This window comes from Moschus berezovskii, chromosome 2 (genome assembly GCF_049115385.1).
Source record: "Moschus berezovskii isolate FMDL1 chromosome 2, NW_MosBer_1.0, whole genome shotgun sequence".
Taxonomy (NCBI): domain Eukaryota; kingdom Metazoa; phylum Chordata; class Mammalia; order Artiodactyla; family Moschidae; genus Moschus; species Moschus berezovskii.
In genome coordinates, this window is record NC_142461.1 from 65,939,941 (window position 1) to 65,955,616 (window position 15,676).

General features: G+C 44.5%; 1 protein-coding gene across 7 annotated transcripts in view; it reads left to right on the forward strand.

Moving 5' to 3' along the window:
• Window positions 1-15,676, forward strand: part of C2H2orf76 (chromosome 2 C2orf76 homolog) — a 115,853-nt gene that overhangs the window by 36,459 nt on the left and 63,718 nt on the right. The gene's annotated exons all lie outside the window — the stretch shown is intronic.

Below are 15,676 nucleotides of genomic sequence, written 5' to 3' on the forward strand. Positions count from 1 at the left end.
AAAGAATAGCAAGGAGAGATAAGAAAGCCTTCCTCAGCGGTCAGTGCAAAGAAATAGAGGAAAACAATAGAATGGGAAAGACTAGAGATCTCTTCAAGAATATTAGAGATACCAAGGGAACATTTCATGCAAAGATAGGCTCAATAAAGGACAGAAATGGTATGGACCTAACAGAAGCAGAAGATATTAAGAAGAGGTGGCAAGAATACACAGAACTGTACAAAAAAGATCTTCATGACCTAGATAATCATTAACGTGTGATCACTCCCACTCACCTAGAGCCGGACATCCTAGAATGTGAAGTCCTGTGGGCCTTAGGAAGCATCACTATGAACAAAGCTAGTGGAGGTGATGGAATTTGAGTTGAGCTATTTCAAATCTTAAAAGATGATGCTGTGGAAGTGCTGCACTCAACATGCCAGCAAATTTGGAAAACTCAGCAGTGGCCACAGGACTGGAAAAGGTCAGTCCTCATCCCAATCCCAAAGAAAGGCAATGCCAAAGAATGCTCAAAGTACCGCACAATTGCACTCATTTCACGCTAGTAAAGTCATGTTCAAAATTCTCCAAGCCAGGCTTCAGCAATATGTGAACCGTGAACTTCCAGATGTTCAAGCTGGTTTTAGAAAAGGCAGAGGAACCAGAGATCAAATTGCCAACATCTGCTGGATTATCGAAAAAGCAAGAGGGTTCCAGAAAAACATTTATTTCTGCTTTATTGACTATGCCAAAGCCTTTGATTGTGTGGATCCCAATAAACTGTGGAAAATTCTTCAAGAGATGGGAATACCAGACCACCTGACCTACCTCTTGAGAAACCTGTATGCAGGTCAGGAAGCAGCAGTTAGAACTGTACATGGAACAACAGACTGGTTCCAAATAGGAAAAGGAGTACGTCAAGGCTGTATATTGTCACCCTGCTTATTTAACTTATATGCAGAGTACCTTATGAGGAACGCTGGGCTGGAAGAAGCACAAGCTGGAATCAAGATTGCTGGGAGAAATATCAATAACCTTAGTTATGCAGATGACACCACCCTTATGGCAGAAAGTGAAAAAGAACTAAAAAGCCTCTTGATGAAAGTGAAAGAGGAGAGTGAAAAAGTTGGCTTAAAGCTCTCAACATTCAGAAAACTAAGATCATGGCATTTGGTCTCATCACTTCATGGAAATAGATAGGGAAACAATGGAAACAATGACTGACTTTATTTTTGGGGGCTCCAAAATCACTGCAGATGCTGATTGCAGCCATGAAATTAAAAGACACTTGCTCCTTGGAAGGAAAGTTATGACCAACCTAGACAGCATATTAAAAAGCAGAGGCATTACTTTGCCAGCAAAGGTCCGTCTAGTCAAGGCTGTGGTTTTTCCAATAGTCATGTATGGATGTGAAGTTGGACTATAAAGAAAGCTGAACACCGAAGAATTGATGCTTTTGCACCGTGGTGTTGGAGAAGACTCTTGAGAGTCCGTTGGACTGCAAGGAGATCCAATCAGCCATCCTAAAGATCAGTCCTGAGTGTTCATTGGAAGGCCTGATGTTGAAGCTGAAACTCCAATATTTTGGCCACCTGATGCTAATAGCTGACTCATTGGAAAAGACCCTAATGCTGGGAAAGATTGAGGGCAGGAGTGGAAGGGGACGACAGAGGATGAGATGGTTGGATGGCATCACCGACACAATGGACATGGGTTTGGGTGGTCTCCGGGAATTGGTGATGGACAGGGAGGCCTGGTGTGCTGTGGTTCATGGGGTCGCAAAGAGTCAGACACGACTGAGCGACTGAACTGTACTGAATGATATTTGTAAAGCATTTAGCACATTCTGAGTAGCTCTTATTATCATCCTTAATGCAGTTTGTTAAAGCAAAAACCTTGAAGCATATTCATAACAAAATTAGAGATAACTTGCCCTAGTCCTTGTTATAAGAGCATAGAGTTGAGATTGAGGAATCTGTGACTTTTCTTCATTGACTCCATTGTAGTTTTTCAGGAACTGTTTGCAGTGCCATTTAATACGGATTGGTGTAGTAATAGAGATTTTTTTTGGGGGGGTTGCTGGTTGAAGTGGGTTCCTAGACTCAATTCCAGTGTACATATATGGAGGCTTCCCCACATCAACAAGCAGTTCTTCGTGCTAGGAGGGTATCCAAAAATTCAACTCAGTTCTGACACTACCTGCCGAGATAGAATCAGATTCCATAGACAAAGGGTTCAGTTGCACAGGTCTGCCCTCCACTTCAGAGGCCAGTCACACAAGTTATCTGTGCTTTTGACTAGCTACAGACTGGAGGTTGTATTGACCCCTCCCATTCAGGATGCTAGCTGCAAGTCTAGGTTGCAGCCCATACTTCTGATCAACTGGCTGTAAGTCAGAGGTTCCCACAACTCCCTGTTGCGTTTTAATTAGCTTGTTAGAAGAGCTCACAGAACTCAGGAAAACCTATTTACTCCCTAGATTACTAATTTATTACAAAAGGATATTAAAGGATACACATCAATAGCCAGACGAGATACATGGGTTGAGGTCGTACAAAGGGACTTCTGCCATCATGGTTGATGAAGCTGAGCATGGGGGCATGTGGAAGTGTTCTGGTTCCCCAACGTGGAAGAGATCTGAAAAAGGTCCAAAAAGCTGTTCTTTGGAGTTGTTTATGGAGGCTTCATTACATAGTTATGATTGACTAAATCACTGGCCAGTGGTGATCGATTCAACTTCCAGCACGGGGTGTGACTGAAAGTTAGTTCTCCTGACCACCAGCCCCCACCTTTGTGTGGGCCCCAAAAGTCACCTTCCCTGGAGTGGTTTTCAGAAACTGAGGATGAGAGACCAAATTCCATTCCAGGTTCAGGAAATTCTAAGAGATTTGGAAACCGTGAGCAGGAACTGTGGATGAGGACCAAATGTATATATATTTCCTATAAATCATGACATTTCTGTGTAGTGAGGCTTCACTGTAACTATAGTTCATATGCATTTTGGACTGCACCATGCAGCATGGAGGATCTTAGTTCCCTGGACCAAGGATCCAAATCGTTCCCCCTGCAGTGCAAGTGCTGATTCCTAACTCCGAGGCCACCAGGGAACACCTGTTGTTCATATTTTAATAATTAGGTTACTTTCAAAAATGAAAGTTTTAGTTTAAGCAGATAAATGTTAAAACTGTCACTAATGCCCCTTTATCCACTGCCTCCCTCTGTAAGAACACCTTTCACTTCTATATATGTCTTTGCAATTTGGCATTTGTGTTAGTCTCTTAGGGTTGCTATAGCAAAGTATCATAAGCTGGGAGACTTGAAACAACAGATATTTATTGTCCCATAGTTCTGGGGGCCAGAAGTCCAAAATCAGTGAGCAAGCCTGATTCCTTGTGAGGATTGTGAGAGAGAATCTGTTCCTTATCTCTCTCTTATCTTCTGGTAGCCCCAAGCGTTCCTTGGCTCATAGAGGCATCACTTCAGTCCCCATCTTCACATGGTGGTCTTCTTGTGTGCTTGTTTTTACAAGGCCCTCTACTTTCATAAAGATGCTAGTTGTATTTGATATGAGGCCCAGCCTACCCCAGTATGACCTCACCTTAATGAGTTACATCTTCAGCAACTGCATTTACAAATAAGGTCACATTCTGAGGTATAGGGTAGGTAAGGATGTCAGCTTATCTTTTTAGGGAGGACACAGTAACACCCACAACAACATTCACCTAAAAAACCTGTTCTCTAGTTTCTGGAATAATCCAGAAAGCTGGATGTATTGGAAGAACTTAAGGAAGGCCAGTGTAATTGTTGAGCAGTGGCATAGGGGGAGATGGTGTCTAGGGCCAAACCTTGCAGGGACCAGCTGGTCATAATGATGAGCTAACTTCTTTCCTTTACGGGCTCTGGGGAGCCTGTGAAAAATTTTAAGCAGGGGAGAGATATTCAGATTTACATATTAAGGAGATCACTCCTGCTGCTATATGTCACATGGATTGAGAGAATTGGACTGGTATTGGGACCAAGACCAGTTTCCATTATTTCAGTAGAGACAGTGAGAGTGGAGGCTTAGACTAGTGTAATGGAAGTGGAGAGAAATGGGGAAATTCAAGATACGTTTTGGGGAAAGAGCTGAGAAGATTTGCTAGGTTAACTAAAGAGTAGGGAAGGAGGAATCCTCTGCTGATGGCTTGAGTAACTCAGTGTAGTAGACTGAGATGGGGAAATTAGGATTAGGGGTTGGGGTCAGATTTAACTGCCAGGTTCAGTTTGGGATGTGTTAAATGCCTGGGGTGATATCTAACTAGAGAAGTTAAGTAGCCCACTGATGTCCGAGTTTTGAACTTAGATCTGGAAATGTATTTGAGAGAGTGGTCAGAGGAGCAGTAACATTTCAAGGTCTCAGAGAGGAGAGGAGCCTGGAGAAGATCTAGGAAAGGAGCAGTGCAGTAATATACAGCTGGAGAGAGCGTGTCCCAGAGGCAGACAAGGATGAGCAGGCTCTTCAGCTCTGTTCAGTGCTTCTAAGAAGTTGAGTGTGATCAAAGGGATATGAAGAAAAGAAGAGAAATGTATTCAGTGGATCTGACCTCTGCTATTTTAACTGAGGGGTGAATGCAAAATCTTTCATTTCTATTCAGTTCAGTCACTCAGTCATGTCCAACTCTTTGCGACCCCATGGACTGCAGCACGCCAGGCTTCCCGGTCCATCACCAACTTCCAGAGCTTGCTAAAACTCATGTCTGTTGAGTCGGTGATGCCATCCAACCATCTCATCCTCTGTTGCCCCCTTCTCTTCCTGCCTTCAGTCTTTCCGAGCTTCAAGGTCTTTTCCAGTGAGTCAGTTCTTTACATCAGACGGCCAAAGTATTAGAGCTTCAGTCAGTCAGTCAGTTCAGTCGCTCAGTTGTGTCCAACTCTTTGCGACCTCATGAATCACAGCACGCCAGGCCTCCCTGTCCATCACCAACTCCCGGAGTTCACTCAAACTCATGTCCATCGAGTCGGTGATGCCATCCAGCCATCTCATTCTCTGTCGTCCCCGTCTCCTCCTGCCCCCAATCCCTCCCAGCATCAGAGTCTTTTCCAGTAATTCAACTCTTCGCATGAGGTGGCCAAAGTACTGGAGTTTCAGCTTTAGCGTCAGTCCTTCCAATGAACACCCAGGACTGATCTCCTTTAGAATGGACTGGTTGGATCTCCTTGCAGTCCAAGGGACTCTCAAGAGTCTTCTCCAGCACCACAGTTCAAAAGCATCAATTCTTCGGCGCTCAGCCTTCTTCACAGTCCAACTCTCACATCCATACATGACCACAGGAAAAACCATAGCCTTGACTAGACGGACCTTGGTTGGCAAAGTAATGTCTCTGGTTTTTAATATGCTATCTAGGTTGGTCATAACTTTCTTTCCAAGGAGTGTCTTTTAATTTCATGGCTGCAGTCACCATCTGCAGTGATTTTGGAGCCCCCCAAAATAAAGGCTGACATTGTTTCCACTGTTTCCCCATCTATTTCCCATGAAGTGATGGGACCAGATGCCATGATCTTTGTTTTCTGAATGTTGAGCTTCAAGCCAGCTTTTTCACTCTCCTCTTTCACTTTCATCAAGAGGCTCTGTAGTTCCTCTTCACTTTCTGCCATAAGGGTGCTGTCATCTGCATATCTGAGGTTATTGATATTTCTCCCAGCAATCTTGATTCCAGCTTGTGCTTCTCCCAGCCCAGAGTTCCTCATGATGTACTCTGCATATAAGTTAAATAAGCAGGGTGACAATATACAGCCTTGACGTACTCCTTTTCCTATTTGGAACCAGTCTGTTGTTCCATGTCCAGTTCTAACTGTTGCTTCCTGACCTGCATCATCAGTCTTTCCAGTGAATACCCAGGACTGATTTCATTTAGGATTGATTGGTTGGGTCTCCTTGCAGTCCAAGGGACTCTCAAGAGTCTTCTCCAACACCACAGTTCAAAAGCATCAGTTCTTTGGCGCTCAGCCTTCTTTATGGTCCAACTCTCACATCCATACATGACTACTGGAAAAACCATAGCTTTGACTAGACGGACCTTTGTTGATAAAGTAATGTCTCTGCTTTTTAATATGCTGTCTAGGTTGGTCATAGCTTTTCTTCCAAGGAGCAAGTGTCTTTTAATTTCATGGCTGTGGACATCGTCTGCAGTGATTTTGGAGCCCAGGAAAATAAAGTCAGCCACTGTTTCCATTGTTTCCCCATCTATTTGCCATGAAATGATGGGACTGATGCCATGATCTTCGTTTTTTGAATGCTGAGTTTTAAGCCAGATATTTCACTCTCCTCTTTCACTTTCATCAAGAGGTTGTTTAGTTCCTCTTTGCTTTCTGCCAAAAGGGTGGTGTCATCTGCATATCTGAGGTTATTAATATTTCTCCTGGCAATCTTGATTCGAGCTTGTGCTTCTTCCAGCTCAGCATTTCTCATGATGTACTCTGCATATAAATTAAATATGTAAGGTGACAATATACAGCCTTGACGTACTCCTTTTCCAATTTGGAACCAGTCCATTGTTCCAAGTCTGGTTCTTACTGTTGCTTCTTGACCTGCATACAGATTTCTCAGGAGGCAGGTAAGGTGATCTGGTATTCCCATCTCTTTCAGAATTTTCCACAGTTTATTGTGAGCTACACAATCAAAGGCTTTGGCATAGTCAATAAAGCAGAAGTAGATGTTTTTCTGGAACTCTCTCACTTTTCCGATGATTGAACAGATGTTGGCGATTTGATCTTTGGTTCCTCTGCCTTTTCTAAATCTGGAAGTTCTCAGTTTATGTACTGTTGAAGCCTAGCTTGGAGAATTTTGAGCATATCTTTTCTAGTGTGTGAGATGAGTGCAATTTTGCAATAGTTGATTTAGCGTTGCCTTTCTTTGGTATTGGAATGAAAACTGACCTTTTCCAGTCCTGTGGCCACTGCTGAGTTTTCCAAATATGCTGGCATATTGAGTGTAGCACTTTCATAGCATCATCTTTTAGGATTTGAAATTGCTCAACTGAAAATCCATCACCTCCACTAAGTTCGTTGGTAATGATGCTTCCTAAGGCCCACTTGACTTTGCATTCCAGGATGTCTAGCTCTAGGTAAGTGATCACACCATCGTGGTTATCTGGATCATTAAGATCTTTTTTTTGTGTTGTTCTTCTGTGTATTCTTGCTACCTCTTCTTAATATCTTTTGCTTCTGTTAGGTCCATACCATTTCTGTCCTTTATTGTGCCCATCTTTGCATGAAATGTTCCCTTGGTAGCTCTTATTTGCTTGAAGAGATCTCTAGTCTTTCCCATTCTATTGTTTTCCTCTGTTTGCATTGGTCACTGAGGAAGGCTTTCTTATCTCTCCTTGCAATTCTTTGGAACTCTGCATTCAGTTGAACATAGAAATTTCCTTTTCTCCTTTGCCTTTCACTTCTCTTCTAAGCTATTTGTATGGCCTCTTCAGACAGTCATTTTGCCTTTTTGCATTTCTTTTTCTTGGGGATGGTTTTGATCACTGACTCCTGTACAGTGTTGCTGCTGCTGCTGCTGGTAAGTCGCTTCAGTCGTGTCTGACTCTGTGTGACCCCATAGACGGCAGCCCACCAGGCTCCCCCGTCCCTGGAATTCTCCAGGCAAGAACACTGGAGTGGGTTGCCGTTTCCTTCTCCACCTGTACAGTGTTAGGAACCCCTGTTCTAAAGTCTTCTTTAGAATAGATTGAGAGCTTGTTTGGAGGTTCTAGCAGGGGAGCGCAGCTACTCGTATACCCTTGACCGAAGACCGGTCCTCCTCTAGCGGGGATGGTCGTCCTCTTCGACCGAGCGCGCAGCTTTGGGAGGGACGCACATGGAGCGGTGAGGGAGGAAGGGGACACCCGCCTAGCCAGCCAGATCAGCCGAATCAACCCTGGCGATCAATGGGGTGACAGATGTCGCAACCAGATCGCCCAGAGAATGGGAGGTGGGTATGCAGAGTAACACACCATCCGTATGCTGGGGGCAGACACTATCTTCCAAGGCCATAGACTATATAGATATCCTGAGAAAAGATAGTTGAGAACAAAGGCCGCCAGTGCTTTTGCTCAGTAAGATATGCAGAAACTCAGACTCATGGAAAATTGTCTCTGGCTCAGAGCCACTCGCAGGTGGCACTAGTGGTAAAGAACCCGCTTGCCAGTGCAGAAGATGTAAGAAATGAGGGTTTGATCCCTGGATCGGGAAGATCCCCTGGAGAAGGGGCAACCCACTCCAGTATTCTTGCCTGGAGAATCCCATGGACACAGGAGCCTAGTGCCTACAGTCCATGGGGTCACAAAGAGTCATGTGATTGAAGTGACTAAGCATGCATGGCAAGAGCCACTCCTCATTTCTATAGCATATTCCAGTGAATTTTCCTCTGAGTTTGCCACTCTCTCAGCCAGTCTGGTTAATCTACTGATAGGCTGGGACTAAATCAATTCTGTTCATCTCACACAGCATTTCATTAGGATTACTATCAGTAAGACTCCAAGCTGCAGGACTAGGGCAACCTGCAGTATCGACCTCCACCATACCACTAGGGTCCTGAGCAAATCCCAGAAACCACCCATGGGCCTTATAAAACTAGGGCCCTTTCTCTTTAAGTTTCTGTATTGACCTTCCCTCTGGGTGCAAGACGTCAATCTAGGTGCAACAGCTTGTGTTAGTCTTGGCACAGACTCCACCCTGGGCAAAAGGCAGGAGTTTAGAGTCTGCCACCCATAGCCACACTGGCCAGTGAGTGAACCCTTGCTAACCTGCAGGACGAGGTGGTGTTACTTATCGCTTTAGTGTAAGCTGGGGATGGATTTCAAACCACCCTTTCTGATTGGATGGCTCACTGTGGGGGAAACTGCCCATAGGGTCTACTTAAGATAGTTAACCCTCCTAGAAGTTTTCCTGAGTTCCCTAGGACTGTTTTGGAGAGATTGCTACCTCTAATCTAATTGCTGGTCATCTGAGATCTACTCATGTGTGTTCTTAGACCTGTTTTCTGGGAGAGAGGCAAGTGGTGTGCCTGTGTACACACACACACACACACACACACACACACACATTCACGCATACAACCAGTCACAGGCCTGGAGGTGCATTTGGTATCCCTGGAAAAAAATTTCTTTGCAGTTTGCCACTGGGACTCACATGGTTTGGAACACATAGGTTGTCAGGGCCTCCAGTATGACCCTTGACCTGCTCAACCCAAATGTATCACTTGGGTTCACGTTATTGCACTTAGGCCTTGTTTTTGGAGGCACTGCCTGAGTGCTGGCAGTCAGTCTGTCTTGTTTGTTTAGGTTGCCCGCTGAGTGTCATTGTCTGTAACATGACATGCTGAGCAATGGCTGTGGGACTGGGGTGGAGATGTCTGGAGGTGTGGACAGATGTCTTGTATGAGAAGTACAGGAGCTGGGACAGATGTTCTGAGACACTTGTTTTCTTGGTAACAGTGATCACATTGGGGTCAGAGCCATCTGTCAGGGGTGGCAAATTCAGGAGTCAGTTAAATTTGAAGTGCTTATACCAATTCTAAAGGAGATCAATCCTGGATGTTCATTGGAGGGACTGATGCTAAAGCTGAAACTGCAATACTTTGGCCACCTCATGCGATGAGTTGACTCACTGGAAAAGACTCTGATGCTGGGAAAGGTTGGGGGTGGGAGGAGAAGGGGACGGCGGAGAATGAGATGGCTGGATGGCATCACCGACTCGATGGACATGAGTTTGAGTGTACTCCGGGAGTTGGTGATGGACAGGGAGGCCTGGCGTGCTGTGATTCATGGGGTCGCGGAGAGTCGGACATGACTGAGCGACTGAACTGAACTGAACTGAACTGATACCAATTTTGGGGAAGCTTGTCAGCAGTTCATGTGAAATGCCCTGGGCAGTTTGGAAAGGTGAAAGATCGTTAAGGAATGGTCCTTCCCACCCGTATCTCCTGAGGTACAAGTTGTTCTCTTCTTCAATGGTGAGGTTAATTCCCTCCCTCCACCTCCGCAAAAATGTGTGTGTCCCATTCAAGGCCCCTGGACACTGCTGGGTTTGAGTTTAGTGAAACCATCTGTGAACTAAGTCCAGGCATTTAGAGCAACCTTGGTGAACAGAGTGTCCTGCTGAGTCAGTAGCTGTGTCAGGGAGGTAAGGAACCCAAAATGCAAAGGAGTGCCTCTGAATGGAGGCTGTCTCCCTTTGCTAGAGGCTCTAGTTTGCAAAATCATCAGCCACAGAGACTGGTACCTCAACGAGGTCATTGGGTTGTGGGAACCAAAGTTAGAGGTGTATTGCAGCTTGTTGGATCACTTGTGATTCAGCCAGTTGATTTGGGCACCTCTCAGGATGCTGCCTTGTAGGTTAAAAGACCATGTAGAGTGTCCGTGTGAGGATTGTATCAATCAGGGTTCAACTGGAGAAGCAGCAGAACCATTGTATTTTGTAGGGACAAATACAGACACACACAAACACACTGAATTGACTTACTCCATGGTGGGGACTGGATAAGCAGGTTGGAAATCCAGATGCCGGCAGTCAGGAAGGGCCCATGAGGAGCAGACTGGACCCCACAGACACCAACCAAGGCAGCGGTCAGGAGGGAGGACCCAGGGGAAGGGAGAGCAAGTGCAGGCCTCACTGTAGTTTGGACTCTGAGCTCAGGGATGCCTATGTCCTCCTGTGCTGTGCTTAGTTGCTCAGTTGTGTCCAACTCTTTGCGACTCCATGGACCAGAGGCCACCAGGCTTCTCTGTCATGGGGATTCTCCAGGCAAGAATACTGGAATGGGTTGCCATGCCCTCCTCCAGGAAATCTTCCCAACTCATGGATCCAACCCAGGTCTTCTGCATTGCAGGCGGATTCTTTACTGCCTGAGCCACCAGGGAAGTCCTCCTAAAGGGCTTGTAACTAATTAAGTCAGGCCCACCCAGGAAAATCTCCCTTTTGATTAAGACCAGCTGATTATGGACTTTAATTATATCTACAAAATGGTCACTGCCCCCTTCTTCCTCTGACATTCTGGAGAGAATATCCCTTGTATATTCTGGGGACTGTAGCTCAGCCTGGCCCCGATGAGCCACCCCAGGCGTATACTGTCTCCAGTACCCAAAGAGTGTAGCAAGGTGCTAGGCTTTCTCTTTAGTGGTGGGAGGCTGAGGAGGCAGCTGTTGTTCCTTGATCACCAAAGGGCTTGGGCATTGTGAATCCACCCACATAATCCCAGGAAACTTTACTTGTTGAGTAGGGCCCTGGATTTGGCTGGCAGAGGTGTGGTAACAGCATAGACCGGACCATGGAGACTGAGGTGTCTGATTTGCCAGCCAACAGGACATCTTTTATATATTGAAAACTTTGAACATCAGTGGGTAGGGCAATTACATGTTGTCTTGACCCACCCACTGATGACACACAGCAGGGGAGCTTCTCCCACTAGCATTTCTTATCTATAGCTCTTCCTTATGGGGGAGAATCTCCTCTGGCCCTGTGGACGGGGAAGTATTAAGGATATATAAGCATCATTTGTACAGTCAGATGTAGAAATAACAGCAGTACTTTGAATTGGCCTGAAGCACCCATCTGCTCCATTGTGTTAGTTTCCCTCTCCCATTGTGAATCTTGTCCAGATTCCGTTAGCTGAATCTGAGTACCTCCTCCTGCACAGGGCCAAGTAGGACAGTGACGTGGGTGCCTGTATCCACAGAGCCACAGATATTTGAGTCCCTCCTTTCCTTGGAGTTTTCCAGTATGCTTGGGTGCGTCAGGTCTTCAGTCTCTTTTGGGAGCAGAGAGGCTTCAGGCCACCCCTCATGCTTCTCCTAAAAGCAGGTGTCAGGGTAGAAGGCACAGGGCAGGATCAGGGTTACAAAGGGGTAGAAGAGCTTTGTGCCAGTAAGCGTGCATGTGTATGTGTGTGCTAAGTCGCTTCAGTTGTGTCCAACTCTCTGTGACCTCATGGACACAGGCTTCTCTGTCCTACCAGGCTTCTCTGTCCTTGGGATTCTCCAGGCAAGAATACTGGAGTGGGTTGCCATGCCCTCCTCTAGGGGATCTTCCCGACCCAGGGATTTAACCTGTTTCTCTTACGTCTCCTGTATTGGCAGGCAAGTTCTTTACCACTAGCACCACCTGGGAAGCCCCACTTATCTTTAGTTTCATATGGCTTGGTGACTAAACATGGCTCAGCTTAATGAATTTTTCAGTTATCTAAAAGCTCTGCATCCTCACTGATGACATCTGTTTCAGCTCTGAGGACTCTACTCAAGAGCTGCAGCCACATTGCTTCTTATCTGGAGTCAGGGGCTTGTGCTTCACTGCCTCAGTAATATCCCTTTGTCCTCCCACCCGAGGGACAGTGAGCAACAGCAAAAGGTCCACTGGGCAGTTGTTTCAGTCCTACCTTTTGCTGCTTGTCCTCTGAGGTTAATTAGCCCTAACACCCCCACACCCATCACTTGGAGAAGAACCTTTGTTACTGGATCCCCAGGAATCTTCTTGTGTACCCTAAACCCGTGGGACCCTTGTTGTTTCTGTTCCAGAAAGCCATGTTTCTGCCAGCATCCCATCCTTGTCACTTACTGTCAAGAACTGTGAAGAGTCTTTAGATTTTACCCAACTTGGAAGCCAGCAAGTCAGCCTGTCATAGTTTCCTGGATGCTGGCAGAAGACATGGGACTCCTGGTTCTGAGACAAAGGACTGTATATCAACACAGCCAACAGCATGAGCTCCCTGTCTGTGTCATTTCCTTTTGTCCCATGAGTCCACAGCTGTAGAACCCTGAATTTAGGTAATCCAAATATTGCAGTATTTTTTAAAGAACTATAGCGAGCCTACCCAACCTTAGCCCAGAGGGAGCCATTGTTTTTGTTATACTAGACAGGAAGCACACCTGCCCTCTATTCTGGAGGGGGAGAATATCTGTCTTCCTGGACTGTTTGCTCTATACACATCCTTGAAAAGAATATTTGAGAGAGCAGCCAGTGCCTCTGCTCACAAGGTGTGCAGAAGTGTGAGAGCACCATGGAGAAGTATCTCCAACACACTGTGTGAGGATTGACATTCTCACTGATGATTGTGTATCAAGAAAAATCGAATTGGTATTCCATGTTCCTTGTTACAAACAGGAAGGACGGCGTGAAATATTTTTTCCAAATGGTTAACTATTAAACCCGTTGGAAAACTCAACTGTCCAGAATAGTTAGTTCTCTGAGAGTTTTGTTTTCTTCCTTGAGCAGAGAAACCAGATTATGATTTTGTGTATTTGCCCCAAATCGAAGGTCATAAAGGCAGGTCAGTGGAATTGTAGGTGTTGATTTGTCAGTGAGTGATACACTCAGGGTGAACAGCAAGAATTTACTTATTAGAATTGACAATGACTCTTTCTTAGGAAAGGCTAGCTGCTAATATCATCTTGCAGTGAAGCAGTTACAGTATGAGAATTATTTGCATAATCATCTGATTTAGCTAATATTTGTTGTTTAGTCTTTAAACTAAACTATGTCTGACTCTATCGACCCCATGGATGGTAGCCTGCCTGCCAGGCTCTTCTGTTCATGGGATTTCCCAGGCAAGAATAGTGGAATGGGTTACCCTTTCTTTCTCCAGGGGATCTTCCCCTCCCAAGGATTGAACCCATGTCTCCTGTATTGGTAGGCAGATTCTTTACCATTGAGCCATCAGGGAAACCTTAATTTAGCTAATTATTTGTCTTGCACCTTCTGTGTTATCTTAAATATCTAATGTATGAAATTTTATTTTTTTGATCTATCTAAAAAATGGCTGAGGTCAAAGACTTTAAAGTCTTTCATAAGTTAATACATTGAAAATCTCTTTCTCAAAAGTTTTGTGTCACTGAAAGATGAATAAACTGATTTTTCTAATATAGTGTTTTGATTTGAATTATACAACTAAACATTTGGAAGAAAAAGGCTAGGAGATTTCCACATGTTTCTTTGATTCTCTCATGGGCCTATTCTATAAAGTTATAGCTTATGATCTTAAAACTTATACTTTTGAAAATATTTAAAGCAAATTTCTGTTACCTTTTTCTTTTTTATTATAATGACCAGATTTAGGTATTTCATTTTTACAAAGGTCTATTTTTAGAATAAAATTTTGTTCATTTATGAGTTTAAAAATAATTACACTTTTAAAGTAGGATGGAATAGATTAGAATGGAATTAACATTTTAGGCATAATCTAAAATAATTGATTATAATTTGTCATTCTTATCAACTTCAGTTAAATTGGAATTTTGTATAAATTTACTAATTTGCCAAGGTTATGTTCTCTTTAAAAGGTGAACAGTTCTCATTTACCTATTTAGCAGTGTGCTAGGAGCTCAGTATTTTTAAGAATAGTATAAAGAATGTAGGTCAATTGTAGTGAGGTGGATGAACCCAGAGCCTGTTATACACAGTGAGGTAAGTCAGAAAGTAAAAAACAAGTATCGTATATTAATGCATATACTCATGAACCTGTTCACAGGGAAGGAATGGAGATGCAGATGTAGAGAATGGACTTAGGGATGTAGCAGGGGAAGGAGAGTGTGGCATGAATGGAGAAAGGAGCATTTACATATATACACTTTGTTGTTGCTCAGTCGCTAAATCGTGTCTGACTCTTTGTGACCCCATGGACTGCAGCACGCCAGTCTCCTCTGTCCTTCACTGTCTCCCAGAGTTTGCTCAGATTCATGCCGATGGAGTCAGTGATGCTGTCTAACCCATTGCATCCTCTGCTGCCCCCTTTTCCTTTTGCCTTCAGTCTTTTCCAGCCTCAGGGTCTTTTTCAGTGAGTCGGCTCTTCTCATCAGGTGGCCAAAGTATTGGAGTTTCATCTTCAGCTTCAGTCCTTCCAATGAATATTCAGAACTGATTTCCTTTAGGATTGACTGGTTTGATCTCCCTGAAGTCAAGGGAACTCTCAAGAGTCTTTTCCAGCACCACAATTTGAAAGCATCAATTCTTACATGTAACATATATACACCATCCTGTGTAAAATAGATAACTAGTGGGAAGCCATTATATTACACAGGGAGTCCAGCCTGGAGCTCTGTAACCTCCTGGAGGGGTGGGATGAAGTGGGGAGGGAGACACTGGAGGGAGGGTGTGTGTATATAATTATGACTGATTCGAATTGTTTAGAAGAAACCAACACACATTGTAAAGCAGTTATTCTCCAATTAAAAAAAAAAAAGGCAAAAACATTAAAGGAAAAAAGAATGTAGGTTCTCTCCCTTCTCCCTCCTTGACCTCAAACAACTTTTTCTAGGGGTAAAATCACATATTTAGGTGATATTTAGTAGTCAGTTCAGTTCAGTTCAGTTCAGTCGCTCAGTCATGTCCGACTCTCCGCGACCCCATGAACCACAGCACGCCAGGCCTCCCTGTCCATCACCAACTCCCGGAGTACACTCAAACTTATGTCCACAGAGTCGGTGATGCCATCCAGCCATCTCATTCTCCGTCGTCCCCTTCTCCTCCCGCCCCCAACCTTTCCCAGCATCAGACTCTTTTCCAGTGAGTCAACTCGTCGCATGAGGTGGCCAAAGTATTGCAGTTTCAGCTTTAGCATCAGTCCCTCCAATGAACACCCAGGATTGATCTCCTTTAGAATGGACTGGTTGGATCTCCTTGCAGTATAAGGGACTCATATGTTTATTTTCTTCAGAATCATTGTCAGACTCATTTGCATATC